This window comes from Pogona vitticeps, chromosome 4 (genome assembly GCF_051106095.1).
Source record: "Pogona vitticeps strain Pit_001003342236 chromosome 4, PviZW2.1, whole genome shotgun sequence".
Taxonomy (NCBI): Eukaryota; Metazoa; Chordata; class Lepidosauria; order Squamata; family Agamidae; genus Pogona; species Pogona vitticeps.
Genome location: NC_135786.1, coordinates 84,938,580 through 84,954,228, shown reverse-complemented (window position 1 = coordinate 84,954,228; position 15,649 = coordinate 84,938,580). Strand labels below are relative to the sequence as shown.

Below are 15,649 nucleotides of genomic sequence, written 5' to 3'. Positions count from 1 at the left end.
CACATGCTGTATTCTGTGTCATTATAGTCCATTTTTTGGCTGAAAGAATCATGTAAAATAGATTTTTAAATGAGTAGTAATAGCCAGACATAAAGAAGGTATTGATGTGTGTCATGAAGGGTGAAATAGCATGCCAGGTAAAGGCATATAACAAATTGAAAACAACAGCACTGCAACTCCCTACAAATGTAAATTTGTTTTTTTTTTAGTTTTTAATCAACTCTTTTTTCAATGCCTGTGGATTCTGCCACACACAGGAAAGAACTTTTTTTTAACAAAATAATTATTTACAGCTTGATTTCATGCTTGACATTTAAATGTGGCTCTAAAATGCATATATCACTTACAGACATATTAATCAATACGAACAGTGTATTACATCACACACACACACACACACACACACACACACACACACACACACACACACACACACACACACACACACACACACACACACAGACACTCCTACCGTTGAGGTTATTAGAGAAGTCTCCTCTCCCGCACCTGCCAAAAGGACCTAGTTCTGTTTAGTTGAGCAACATGTGAAAATTAATAACTTGAACTTTCAACAAGAGTGTGGTAGGTAAGTAAAGTTGGGGAATTAAAAATTGAGAGCTCCTGTAATAGTAAACAGCATGCTGTGATAAGGTAAATCACCATTTCAGAGAGGACAAAACTTGAAAGAAATCCATGGGAAGAGGGTGGGGGAAGGAGCAGAAAGGCTCAGACCAACCAAAGAAAAGGGAGAAGACAATAACTGATTGGGTTGCTAGGGGTCTGCAGCAAAGTAACACTGCATTTTAATTGCATTCCAGCAGTCTCTTTTTGAACAGAAGGAGGGGGAGGGAAGGTCACTCAGGTCTAAGCAGTGTTACGGCCTCGACACAGTCCAGACATAAATATATCTCCCACACACCCAGGAACACCATGAGAATCAACTAAATCCTCCTCGAAGCAGCTGCTGTCCGACAATTTGAGAGTTTATCATTCTAATAAAGAAAGGGGGAAAAAGGGAGAAGGAACGAAGAAAAGAGAAGAAAGTAGCTTGGCAAGGGGGAAAAGAGAATGACAGGCTTAATAGATTGGGGCCCTGGCCGAGCGGGGCCTGAAGAACCCTTAACATGTTTAGTCACTGCTGAACAGGGGGCTCTGAAGTGCTCCACCAGCCTACTCTGCAAATAAGCAAAGAGAAAGATGGGCTGTTCTTTTACGTAAACATGATTCTAAGACAATTTTTTTAAAAACTTTTCTTTTTCTTTTCTTTTTTTTTACAAAACGGAATCCAAATTTCAGCAGCAAAAAAGAACAGACCAATTTATGAGCTGGTGGAAAAATTAAGGGAAACTATTTCTATATCAGCTACATGTACATCTCATAGATACGCAGTGTGGTCTGTAGTGCATAGAGTGATAAGAGCCTGGATCTCTCCACACCGAATCATAATCCATCTGAAAGGACTGAATTGGCTTGTGAACCCTTGGGGACCTATGCATCGCCCTCATTTGAATCATTGTATCCATGACTCAAGTCTGGTATTACTTAATATGCCTTATTGGCTCCTGTGGCAATGTAATATACTGAATTAGGATGTTAAAGACCAGAGGAGTTGTGATTCTCTTCTGTTTTAGTGAGCAGCAGTCCTACTTTATTTCAAAATATCACTCCACATAGCAGCTTGAACTGTGATCTCGGTTTTGTCAAGGGAGTCTGATAAGCAAAGGTTCAGCAACAGCCTGGAAAAGAAAATAGCAGGGTGCTTTGCTAACCTCTGCCTACATTTATCAGGAGCAGGAACCTGGTCCAGGTAGCATGAGCAGACCAAGCAAATGCATCCTTTCCCAGTCCCTAATGGGCTTAAACTCTATATTTTCCATATTTGGCATTACACTTCCACTCTCCCTGCCTCCTCACAGTTTAAATGCAAGTTATTCCTCCAAAGCAGATGATGGATCAGCCTTGCCTTTCTATAACACAATTACACATTAACTAATCCTGTGCGTATGTGATGGGCTGTCAAGTCACATTCAACCTATGGTGATCCTGATGGCATTTTCAAGGTATATGAGATGTTTAAGGAGTGGCTTTACCAATGCCAAGCCTCAGTGAGTTTCCAAAGTGGAGATTTGAACTCAGCTCCCCTGAATTCTGGTCTGACATGCTATCTCTTACACCACACTAGCTCTTGCATTAACTGCTATAGATTTGTAATAAAAATACAATTAATGTTCACCTATAATCTGATTCCTGTTTATTAATCCACCTTTTATAACTGTCCTTGTTTTTTTAAAAAAAATGCCAGTAAAATGCCATACACATAATAAGTACAGAGGAGGAAATATACTGCAGCAGTAGTGTTATGTGCAGTCCACGTCGTAACCAACTTATAGCACCCCTAATAGAGCTTTCAAGGCAAGTGAGATATTTAAGGAGCGGTTCTACCATTTCCAGACCCCAAGTGAGCTTCCATGACTGGGCAGGAATTCAAAGCCAGGCCTCCTTGGTCTTAGACCATGAATAAACAATTGTTAATTGAGAAGGCATGACACCAATCCAAGGCAGCTCAAGCTCTGGCACATTAATTTTTAAGGAGTTATACTCAAAATTGAACACTGTACCAATAAGTGGCATAGTCTAGTTGTAAGAGAATCCTTTTATTCCACTTGTAAAATCATCCATAAAGGTCAAACATTATGGGACAGCAAATACCACTTTGGGTGATATCCAGTTCTAGTCCCAAGTTGGGTAGACCTATTGAAATGAATGAGACTTGTTCGTCATGTTTTCTATAGGTTTTGTTGGTTTCAGTGGGTCTGCTCTAATTGGGATTCACTTGAATTTATGTCTTTTAGTTAATGTTTGCCCCATCAGGTGGCCACAAGAAGGGATGTTTCATGTCCGTTTGTAGGGCCAAAAATTCTGAACTCCCACCCCACACTGACCACTTTATTTCCTATAGCTTTCTTCCTGCAGGTACCATTTTCTTGATACTGGGCAGCAGCTGAGGGTGGGGGTGGGGGAATGGAAGGAAGGGTTCTGGGGTAGATGCAACCGAGGCATCAAATGCCATTTTAGATCACAAATAGATCACAACTTTAGCTCTAATGTACTTCCTTTAGTTCCTTTTAAGAAGTATTTATATGGAAAAGGCCTAACAAACAGGCCACATGTGCAATTTGCTGGCTTCAGAGGTTTCAGTGTGTTGTTTTATTTCAAAATTATTATTTCACACACCATTTCCCCTTAATTTAAACTCTCCTGGGTGTTGCTGGTTTTAGACAGGCCACTTTTCAAGTCCTTGTCACAGCTTTTGTGTGGAGTGATATGACAATGCAAACAGTACAGTGAGATATGTGTAATTAGTCCACGGGCGCTCCGACAGAATTGCCCCTTTTATCAGGGCATTAGTGGCTGAAAAAGGGGGGAAATGAGTCAATTTAATGGCATATTAGATTTAGCAAATAAGCTATTCGTACCATTATTAGTTCATTCGATGACAGGCATACTAGAACTGTGTTTGATCACTGACAAGGCCCCACAAAAGTATTGTATAAACTATGATAAATACCTATAATTAATATTCTCAAGCTATTCCTGACCTACAGCAAAGGAATGACTTCACATGCCTCAAAAGTTTTCAAGTTGTTTACTTACCAGTCGGTGTTGCTCATTTGTCTTTCTAAGCTCTTTTCTGCGTGAGTCACTTTTTTCTCTCCCCCCCCCCCCGCCCCCCAGTGTGCCAGCGTACAAATCGTGTGCACAAAAGGGTATTTGTAGTATGAGTGGCTAGTTTTTGTGCTTAAGTAATTACAGCAATCTCATGTGAAGAGCAGGTAACTGCCTAACAATAATTGGCCATTTTTGCATCTCATTTGGGTGCTAGGGGAGGGGGGGACTAGGTTGATGGTTGCAAGCCAAGCAGTTGTACAAAGCAGCAATTTAAGCAACAGGTGGCAGGGAAAAAGAAGGCCTCACAGCCTTGAGCTGTTTTATGGCTTTCATTTTTGAAGTTTTAAAAAAAAGGTCTTCCACAGCAATCATGCCATCCTGAAGGCGATTGCAGAGTCCATGGGAAGTATCAGTTGCAGAAGATGATTCTGAAAGCTGCTGGTATTTTGTAAATCAATCTTCTCTTTTTCTGTCTTCTAGCCCAGTGTGAAAACCTCCTGCAGGTTAATGACTTCTACTGAGTATTCATACAACAGCTTTCCTAATCTGAGGCATCAAAGTTAATAAGTGTAGAAAAGATCTTGAGAAAAATGAGGTAAGTCTCTCTCTCCTTTTTTTAACCTCCCTCCCAATCATAACCATCTATAAACTCAGTGTCCAGGCGCAAGGCCTGCAGAGCTGCTATATCGATCTTGAGTACAAAGGAGTAGAGTATTATCACGGCCTTGAACCCCCCATGCCTGAACTGCAGGGTTTGGAGGTGCATTTGTGTCTCATTTGCCTTCCCTTCAAAACTGCCTTCAGGTTTTACCCATAAAATGCAGGGGTCTGTTATTGCCCTCAAGATCAAGTTGTCCCTTCCAACTGGTTTCTTGCTGTATCTTTACGGAAAAACCCATCCACATAAATGTTCAAAAAAATGCTATTGGGTAATGATGTTGTTTGTTCTCCTTAGAGAACACTTGTTCCTCTCAGCCTTGTTCATCATGACCAACCATACAAATTTTTCGAATCCTCTCTTTCCAACCTCCAATGCCAGCTTTTATTCACTTGACATCCTTAGAACAGCTTAACCATGTATTTTGGACTTGACTATTTTGTAATCTACCACTTCGCATAGCATTCATAATAAAAAGGAGAACATTACCAATTAGTCTTGTCCAGATGTAAAACACAGTGCCTAAAGAACAGTATAGTATCTTCTAAATATTTTATGTAATATTCCTAAATCTGTAAATATTAAATATAGAGACTAGTATCATGGAGTGACAGGCTGTGACTCGGGAGACCTGGGTTCAAATCGCCACTCAGTGATGGAAACTCAAAGGGGTGTATGCGGAATTAGTAAAACCACTTATTAAATAGCCTTGAAAGCCTCATTAGAGTTGCTATAAGTCAGTTCTGATTTGATAACAATGTTGCAGAGTTTTGAATTTCTGTTAAAATTCTCTTATTCACTACATAGCAGAAGTACAGAGATCCACAGATGAAAATAGCTACAAGTTCCCTAGAGTCCACCCTTTTTCTCATTAACTGGCACTTACAAGTGTCAGTAACTCACTCTGAGACAATTGTAGGAGAAAAGAATAAAAAAAGTTTATTTATTTGCCGTTTCTTAAAATTACAGACTTGTGTATACTGCCTCTTTACTGAACAGACTAGCAACCACCTGAATAGATCAACAACAACAAATAACTTCTACCAAAATGCGAAAGAGACGGATAGAACATTCAGCAAAGACACAAGGCTCTCTTTAAATTTCAAAAGGTGGTACAGATGATTATTTATTTATTTATTTTATTTATTTATTTGATTTATATACCGCCCATATATACTGGATCCCCTTCATGGATTGCTGCCTTGTCGTGGCGAAGGGGCTTGAGTAACTCAGAGAAGCTATGGGCTATGCCGTGCAGGGACACCCAAGACGGACAGGACATAGTGGAGAGTTCCGACTAAACGCAATCCACCTGGAGTAGGAAATGGCAAGCCACTCCAGTATCTTTGCCAAGAACACCCCATGATCAGAAACAAAAGGCTAAAAGATATGACGCTGGAAGATGGGCCCCTCAGGTCGGAAGGCGTCCAACATGCTACTGAGGAAGAGTGGAGGACAAGTACAAGTAGCTCCAGAGCTAATGAAGTGGTTGGGCCAAAGCCGAAAGGACGCTCAGCTGTGGACGTGCCTGGAAGTGAAAGGAAAGTCCAATGCTGTAAAGAAAAATACTGCATAGGAACCTGGAATGTAAGATCTATGAACGTTGGGAAGCTGGAGGTGGTCAAACAGGAGATGGCAAGAATAAACATCGACATCCTGGGCATCAGTGAACTAAAATGGACAGGAATGGGCGAATTCAGCTCAGATGATTATCATATCTACTACTGTGGGCAAGAATCCCGTAGAAGGAATGGAGTAGCCCTCATAGTCAACAAAAGAGTGGGAAAAGCTGTAATGGGATACAATCTCAAAAATGATAGAATGATGTCAATACGAATCCAAGGCAGACCATTCAACATCACAATAATCCAAGTTTATGCACCAACCAGCATTGCTGAGGAAACTGAAATTGAACAATTCTATGAAGATTTACAACACCTTCTAGAACTGACACCAAAGAAAGATGTTCTTCTCATTCTAGGGGACTGGAATGCTAAAGTAGGGAGCCAAGAGATAAAAGGAACAACAGGGAAGTTTGGCCTTGGAATTCAGAACGAAGCAGGACAAAGGCTAATAGAGTTTTGTCAAGAGAATAAGCTGGTCATCACAAACACCCTTTTCCAACAACACAAGAGGCGACTCTACACATGGAAATCACCAGATGGGCAACATCGAAATCAGATTGACTATATTCTCTGCAGCCAAAGATGGAGAAGCTCTATACAGTCAGCAAAAACAAGACCTGGAGCTGACTGCAGTTCTGATCATCAGCTTCTCATAGCAAAATTCAAGCTTAGACTGAAGAGAGTAGGAAAAACCACTGGGCCACTCAGGTATAATCTAAACCAAATCCCTTATGAATACACAGTGGAAGTAAAGAACAGATTTAAGGAACTAGATTTGGTGGACAGAGTGCCTGAAGAACTTTGGATAGAGGCTCGTAACATTGTCCAGGAGGCAGCAACGAAAACCATCCCAAAGAAAAGGAAATGCAAGAAAGCAAAGTGGCTGTCCAACGAGGCCTTAGAAATAGCAGAGAGGAGAAGGGAAACAAAATGCAAGGGAGATAGGGAAAGTTACAGAAAATTGAATGCAGACTTCCAAAGAATAGCAAGGAGAGACAAGAGGGCCTTCTTAAATGAACAATGCAAAGAAATAGAGGAAGATAACAGAAAAGGAAAGACCAGAGAGCTGTTCAGGAAAATTGGAGATATTAGAGGAACATTTTGCGCAAAGATGAACATGATAAAAGACAAAAATGGGAGGGACCTAACAGAAGCAGAAGACGTCAAGAAGAGGTGGCAAGAATACACAGAGGAATTATATCAGAAAGATTTGGATATCCCGGACAACCCAGACAATGTAGTTGCTGACATTGAGCCAGACATCCTGGAGAGTGAAGTCAAGTGGGCCTTAGAAAGCCTGGCTAACAACAAGGCCAGTGGAGGTGATGGTATCCCAGTTGAACTATTTAAAATCTTGAAAGATGATGCTGTTAAGGTGCTACATTCAATATGCCAGCAAGTTTGGAAAACCCAACAGTGGCCAGAGGATTGGAAAAGATCAGTCTACATCCCAATCCCAAAGAAAGGCAGTGCCAAAGAATGCTCCAACTACCGAACAATTGCACTCATTTCGCACGCTAGCAAGGTTATGCTCAAAATCCTGCAAGGTAGGCTTCAGCAGTATGTGGACCGAGAACTCCCAGAAGTACAAGCTGGATTCCGAAGAGGCAGAGGAACTCGAGACCAAATTGCTAACTTGCGCTGGATTATGGAGAAAGCCAGAGAGTTCCAGAAAAATATCTACTTCTGCTTCATTGACTATGCGAAAGGCTTTGACTGTGTGGACCACAACAAACTATGGCAAGTTCTTAAAGAAATGGGAGTGCCTGACCACTTTATCTGTCTCCTGAGAAACCTATATGTGGGACAGGAAGCAACAGTTAGAACTGGTCATGGAACAACTGAGTGGTTCAAAATTGGGAAAGGAGTACGGCAAGGCTGTATATTGTCCCCCAGCTTATTTAACTTATATGCAGAATACATCATGCGGAAGGCTGGACTGGAAGAAACCCAAGCCGGAATTAAGATTGCCGGAAGAAATATCAACAACCTCCGATATGCAGATGATACCACTCTGATGGCAGAAAGTGAGGAGGAATTAAATAACCTCGTAATGAGGGTGAAAGAGGAGAGTGCAAAAAATGGTCTGAAACTCAACATCAAAAAAACTAAGATCATGGCCACTGGTCCCCTCACCTCCTGGGAAATAGAAGGGGAAGATATGGAGGCAGTGTCAAATTTTATCTTCCTGGGCTCCATGATCACTGCAGATGGAGACAGCAGCCCTGAAATTAAAAGACGCCTTCTTCTTGGGAGGAAAGCGATGACAAATCTTGACAGCATCTTGAAAAGCAGAGACATCACCTTGCCAACAAAAGTCCGAATAGTCAAAGCTATGGTTTTTCCTGTCGTGATGTATGGAAGTGAGAGCTGGACCATAAAGAAAGCAGACCGCCGAAGAATTGATGCCTTTGAATTGTGGTGCTGGAGGAGGCTCTTGAGAATCCCCTGGACTGCAAAGAGAACAAACCTATCAATTCTAAAGGAAATCAACCCTGAGTGCTCACTGGAAGGACAGATCCTGAAGCTGAGGCTCCAGTACTTTGGCCATCTCATGAGAAGAAAAGAGTCCTTGGAAAAAACCTTGATGTTAGGAAGGTGTGATGGCAAGAGGAGAAGGGGACGACCGAGGATGAGATGGCTGGACAGTGTCTGCGAAGCAACCAACATGAACCTGACACAACTCCGGGAGGCAGTAGAAGACAGGAGGGCCTGGCGTGCTCTGGTCCATGGGGTCACGAAGAGTCGGACACGACTAAACGACTAAACACACACATATATACTGGATAGATTGACAGTCACCTCAGCCCAGAAAAGTCCGGCCCAGTCACTCAAACTACAGATAGCATACAAGGCTATAAATACAGTGGTGCCTCGCTTAACGAGCGCACCGTTTAACGAAGAAGCCACATAGCGACCCGTTTTTTTGGGTTGCCAATGCGATCGCATCGCGATGTTTAGATAGGCTAAACATCGCATTGCGATCATTTCTGCACCCGGCGGCCATTTTGGGAACAGCTGATCGGCAGTTCCAAAATGGCCGCCGGGTGCAGAAAATGGCCGCCCACACCATTTTCACGCCCTGCCCTCGCTTACCGAGGGCGCGAAAATGGCGGCACTATGGAGAAACTTCGCAGAACGGTGAGTTTAAGAGCCATAGGAACGCATTAAACTAAGTTTAATGCGTTTCTATGGCATTTTCCGTTCCATATAGCGATGCTTCCCCATAGCGACGGTTAATCCGGAATGGATTAACCTCGCTATGCGGGGCACCATTGTAAAACTATAACAGTTGACACACATAAATCCTGGTGCATATATATGTACATGTGTGTACAGTATATATGTACATGTACATATGTACATGCATATATATATGTATATGTATGTATATAGGGCTCCATCTGTGGACGATGCAGTGATCTGATGACATACCAGTCACATACAGTCATGTATCTATCACATGATCCATTAGTGCCGCTGTGGCAGCATCTATAGTTAGACTTCCATGCACAGAAATATTAAACAGGATACTGGAAATCATGACTACAACACTGGTTTCTAAACTCAAAATCAGTTATCACCCATTCTCAACCTTTTTGTTTGTTTGTTTTTTGACCACAGACATAAGAACAATATGAAAGAAATATAGGCCAAATCAGAATTGTGTAAGTCGCATAGTGAACCTTATAAGCAGGTGTGTGAAAAATTATGTCCAGTCTGTGGCCCCTTTCAAATGTGCCAGGGACCCCAGGGGCCCATATGGCCTCATTGAGAATGGCTGCTTTCAATAAAGAGCAGCTTCTCTGACACTACCTAATATTTATTGTAGTGCAACAAGCAACATTGGAATTTGTCACTTTGCTACTTAGAGTCCCATTAGTCACAACACAAAAAATATGTCAAAATACACCTCTTAAAGTGTAACTGTGAGCAAGATAATAAGTATAGTTAAAAAAAAACACTGGGAAAAAAGAGACAATAATTGTAATTACCTCACTAACATTTCCAGAAATCAGTTATAATTAATGGTGCTCTCTGTAATTTAATTAGCAGTTTGAAAGGCATGTCACATAAAAGGTTTCCTTTTAAAAATAAATTTTGACACATATTTGCTACCTTCTCAGATTACATATAACTATACATATATGGACTCAAGGTGTATTGAGTGTAAGAGAGATAATGCACCACTGGAGGAGGGTGTATACACATGTGTGTGTGCCTCTGTGCAGGAACAGAAAAATCACCCAGGGCAAAAGGTATGTGGAGGAGAGTAGACATCCCATTTTTTTATCCCTTGCTGCTCCCCGACTTTTGTGGTGGAGGGGTATAGTTAACTCCTCCATTGGCCCCAAAGCATGGGAGGAATTAGTTACACCAGCTCCATACTGGTATAGAGGATTTTCTTCCCTGGGGTCTCTAGTGTAAACAATGAAGTTTTGGCTCCAGCAGATAAAAGCCACCTTCTGTTCTGTTGCTTTCTCACAAATGCCACACTCCTGTTGTTTTCAATGGGATGTACTTTCCCAACCAGTACTGAGGCACCACTACCCTGTCCCAGACAGGTTACGCTTGCTTCTCTCCACGTAAATATTTTAACAGCATATCAGCTAGTTGAATAATCTTAACTGGAATATAGGAATAAAATTAATGGATCTGGCCAAAGCTCCATGTAAATTTATTCCTACCTTGACCAAGCAAAGTGCTTCTGTAGTGCTCCCAAGTAAAACACAAAGTTGCTCTTTTGTTCGTTCCAAGTCTCCACCACTCTGAAATCACTGGCTAGCAGTCATAAAGTTAGGAGGTGGGTCCTGTGGACCATTGAGTCAAGGGGTAGTTAACACAGAGAGAGATCCCCTCAAGGACAGATGCTGCTGCAAAAATCACCATCGGGAAATGTGATATGCAGTACACAGCCCACTCCTCATCTGTCCCAACTTATGTTTTTTGGAGAAGATGATTTGCTGGGACATCCGTAACTGATAGCCATACAGACTCTGTAGCAAGGAGCTACCCACAACATATGAAGACTGTTGGTTCCATTGTTACACTGCTGTAAGCGTTAAGAGTTTTTTTTCCTAATGGTCAACCTAAATCTGTTGTTGCCATTGTGCCATCAAGTCGCTTATGACTTGCAGCACCCCTATGGATGAGCAACATCCAAAATGTCCTGTCCTCAACTGCCCTGTTCAGCATGTGGTTTCCTTTTGGGAGTCAGTCCACTCTAGCCGCCTAGAGTGGTCGTTTTGACCAGATAGGCGGGGTACAAATAGAATGAATGAATGAATGAATGAATGAATGAATGAATGAATGAATGAATGAATGAATAAATAAATATAAATACATACATACATACATACATACATACATACATACATACATACATACATACATACATACATACATACATACATACATACATACATAATCTCATATTCGGTCTTTCACTGCACTGTAGTCCTGCACACTGGCATAGGATGAAACATGTCTAGACTACCCTTCATGTAACAGAACTTCAAATACTGGGCGAATGCTACAATATGCTCCCCCAAGCTTCTTTTCTCCTGTCTACCTCCTTCTGTTTCATTGAGGGCCCTGTTTCATCTATCAGTGCAAACAGTCATTGATAGATCCGCCTTTCAAACAATTTAATCCCTTTCACACTATCAAACCATTTGCCTATAATGTAAGCATTTCTTTAAGTGAACCAATACTATTTTTAAGTGCACTGCTATATTTCAACAGCATTGCATGCTAATTTTCTGGTCAAGGGTGGTCATGGAATTTGGCACAGTTGCACTGTGTACAAGAACCATTAGTGCAGGCAATATATATTGGAAATGAGACAATGTCTTTGTATTTGGCTCCTGTGCAACATTTCTCTGTCGCTGATTTTATCCAGTATTGCTTATTTATCCATATTACCCATCTAAACCGCAGAACTACTGTAGATGAAAGTCTAGGATTTACTGTATGATAGTATATCCTTGGGCTCCATGATCACTGCAGATGGAGACAGCAGCCACGAAATTAAAAGACGCCTGCTTCTTGGGAGGAAAGCAATGACAAACCTAGACAGCATCTTAAAAAGCACAGACATCACCTTTGCTAACAAAGGTCCACATAGTCAAAGCTATGGTTTTTCCAGTAACGATGTATGGAAGTGAGAGCTGGATCATAAAGAAAGCTGACTGCCGAAGAATTGATGCTTTTGAATTGTGGTGCTGGAAGAGGCTCTTGAGAGTCCCCTGCACTGCAAAGAGAACAAACCTATCCATTCTGAAGGAAATCAACCCTGAGTGCTCACTGGAAGGACAGATCCTGAAACTGAGGATCCAATACTTTGGCCATCTGATAAGAAGAGAAGACTCCCTGGAAAAGACCCTGATGTTGGGAAAGTGTGAGGGCAAGAAGAGAAGGGGACGACAGAGGATGAGATGGTTGGACAGTGTCATCGAAGCTACCAACATGAATTTGACCCAACTCCGGGAGGCAGTGGAAGACAGGAGGGCCTCGCGTGCTCTGGTCCATGGGGTCACGAAGAGTCGGACACAACTTAACAACTAAACAACAACAAATTATATTCTGTGCCCTGAAAAACATATTGTGGTTGGAATTCGGTTTCCTCTAGTACTGTAGGAAGAGGTTTTGACCTTTTGACTTCATTTTCGTAATGAAAATCTCCCATATTTTAGTTGTAATTTGTCAGATAGGATATCTGTGCACCCTAAAAGACATCAGAAATTATAACCAAAGATGGCTGAATATGCTAGCAATGGAAGATGTTCTTGGACCTGTTATCAATGCCTGACAAGAGATTTAACAGTGAAAAAGTTGCAGTCCAGCAACACAGAAATGTATGGTCATACACTGTACGTTACTGTAGTTGGTAACGAAATTATCAGAAAATAATGTGCCATTTGGCAAAGAAAACTTTTGTAGTCTGGGACAATTGGGACCTCACAGAGCACGACAACGACTGCGCTGATTTCCCATTAATGAGATAATTGTTTGCTCCCTGTTTGTCGCAAGGAAATAATAATGTTAATAAAATAATGGCATGTTAATTTCTAAGAGAGTGAAACATGAAAAGATGATGACTAGAGATGGGAGTATTCATATTCATATATGAATACCCCCCCCACGGGTGGACATAACAAGGATTCAGCCCCCTGGGGCCAGACCACCCACTCACCATCTGCTGCTGCTGATGCGGTCTCCACACTCCCTTCCTGTTGCTCCGGAGCTCATGGTTGGTAAGCCACTCTTTCACCTGACAGAGAGGCTCACTGTCCCGCCTCCTGCCAGGAGTGGCTAATCGACCATGAGCTCCAGAGCAATAGGAAGGGAGCATGGAGCCCATGGCAGCAGCAGACAGTGAGTGGACGGTCTGGCCCCAGAGGGATGGACCCTCGTTATGTCCACCTGTGCGGGGGGTATTCATATACGAATATGAATACCCACATCTCTAATGACGACGGATTATGGACAGGAAAGACAGAAAACAACCTCCTCACCATCTTTTCATGATCTCACTCTATCCTATTAGCAGTGCCCCTTAGCTGCACACAAACACACACAAACAAATTAGAGTCACTTTGCCATTGTGTCTCCAGGAAGAATATCAATCAACAAGGGCAAATTATTCCTTTTAGCAATTCCTTTAAATTTAAATCTTCCACTTTCTTTTAACACTCTGCTCCTTTCCTTCTTAACAGGCTAACACTGAGCCTATTAGTGTAGCAGAAAATTGTTGCAGTAGTCACGGTTGGATCTTAGATAAGCATGGATGATAACATAAGCACTGAGATAAAGTGACTGGAGGGCTTAAAAGCCAATTCAGTGGACTGTGATTTTATGTTATATGGAGACTTCCTGGAAGAATGAAGCATACTTTTAGCGCTGGCAAGTTCTAGGTTGCAGCTGAAAAAAATTCATCAACAGGCACAGTATTCCTAATGCCAATATTGATTTAGAGGATATAGCTTGCCCCTCTTGTCAAATCTGTTAAGCAAAGGAAAATGCCAGTTTTAGGACAATTGCCCTCCCGCCAACTGCATAAAAAATATAAAATACTTATTTTGGAAAGAACAGGCAATATGGATGTAAGGCAATGCCACCATGTCTGTGTGTTTCTGTGAAAATTTGCAGATGCTTATCATTAGGGCCCCCTTCACAGATTGCTGCCTTGTCATGGTGAAGGGGCTTGAGTAATTCAGAGAAGCTATGGGCTATGCTGTGCAGTGATACCCAAGATGGACAAGTCATAGTGGAGAGTTTTGACTAAACACGATCCACCTGGAGCAGGAACTGGCAAGCCACTCCAGTATCTTTGCCAAGAAAACTCCATGAACAGAAACAAAAGACTAAAAGATATGAAGATGAACCCCTCAGGACGGAAGGCATCCAACATTCTACTGAGGAAGACCAGAAGACAAGTACGAGTAGCTCCAGAGCTAATGAAGTGGTTGAAGGGCCAAAGCTGAAAGGACGCTCAGCTGCGGACACGCCTGGAAGTGAAAGGAAAGTCCAATGCTGCAAAGAAAAATATTGCACAGGAACCTGGAATGTAAGATCTAGATTGAATCTTGGTAAACTGGATATGGCAAGAATAAACATTGACATCCTGGGCGTCAGTGAACTAAAATGGACAGGAATGGGTTAATTCAATTCAGACAATTATCATATCTACTATTGTGGGCAAGAATCCTGTAGAAGAAATGGAGTAGGCCTCACAGTCAACAAAAGAGTGGGAAAAGCTGTACTGGGATACACTCTCAAAAATGATAGAATGATTTCAATACAAATCCAAGGCAGACCTTTCAACATCACAGTCATCCACGTTTATGCACCAACCACCCATGCTGAAGAGGCTGAAACTGACCAATTCTATTAAGACTTACAACACCTTCTAGAACTGACACCAAAGAAAGATCTTCTTGCCATTATAGGGGACTAGAATGCTAAAGTAGGGAATCAAGAGATAAAAGGAACAACAGGTAAGTTTGGCCTTGGAGTTCAAAACGAAGCAGGGCAAAGGCTAATAGAGTTTTCTCAAGAGAACAAGCTGGTCATCACAAACACTCTTTTTCAACAACACAAGAGGCGACTCTATACATGGACATCACCAGATAGGCAATACCGAAATCAGATTGATTACGTTCTCTGCAGCCACAGATGGAGAAGCTCTATACAGTCAGCAAAAACAAGACCTGGAGTTGATTGTGGCTCTGATCATCAGCTTCTTATAGCAAAATTCAAGCTTAAACTGAAGAAAATAGGAAAAACCACTGGGCTAGTCAGGTATAATCTGGACCAAATTCCTTATGAATACACAGTGGAAGTGAAGAACAGATTTAAGGAACTAGATTTGGTGGACAGAATAGCAAAGAATAACAAGGAGAGACAAAAGTGCCTTCTTAAATGAACAGTGCAAAGATATAGAGGAAAATAATAGAAAGGGAAAAAACAGAGATCTGTTCAAGAAAATAGGAGATATTAAAGGAACATTTTGTGCAAAGATGGACATGATAAAGGACAAAAATGGTAGGGACCTCACAAAAGACGTCAAGAAGAGGTGGCAAGAATAAGACATAAGACATAAGAAATTTATTTGTCATTGCGCTCACAAGTGGGTGCAACGAAATGAGGTGCTCTTCCCCAAGGTAAAACTGGACAACACTACAAAAAAAAAGTT

At 41.7% G+C, this 15,649-nt stretch overlaps 1 protein-coding gene and 1 long non-coding RNA gene across 9 annotated transcripts in view; one reads left to right on the top strand and one right to left on the bottom strand.

Moving 5' to 3' along the window:
• The window catches only part of ADGRL2 (adhesion G protein-coupled receptor L2), a 723,239-nt gene that overhangs the window by 447,553 nt on the left and 260,037 nt on the right, over nt 1–15,649 (bottom strand). The gene's annotated exons all lie outside the window — the stretch shown is intronic.
• The window catches only part of LOC140706672 (uncharacterized), a 39,831-nt gene continuing 24,580 nt past the window's right edge, over nt 399–15,649 (top strand). The window contains exons 1-2 of the long non-coding RNA XR_012086469.2: nt 399–586; nt 4,150–4,264. This is a non-coding gene — a long non-coding RNA (uncharacterized LOC140706672). The remainder of the gene's footprint in view (nt 587–4,149; nt 4,265–15,649) is intronic.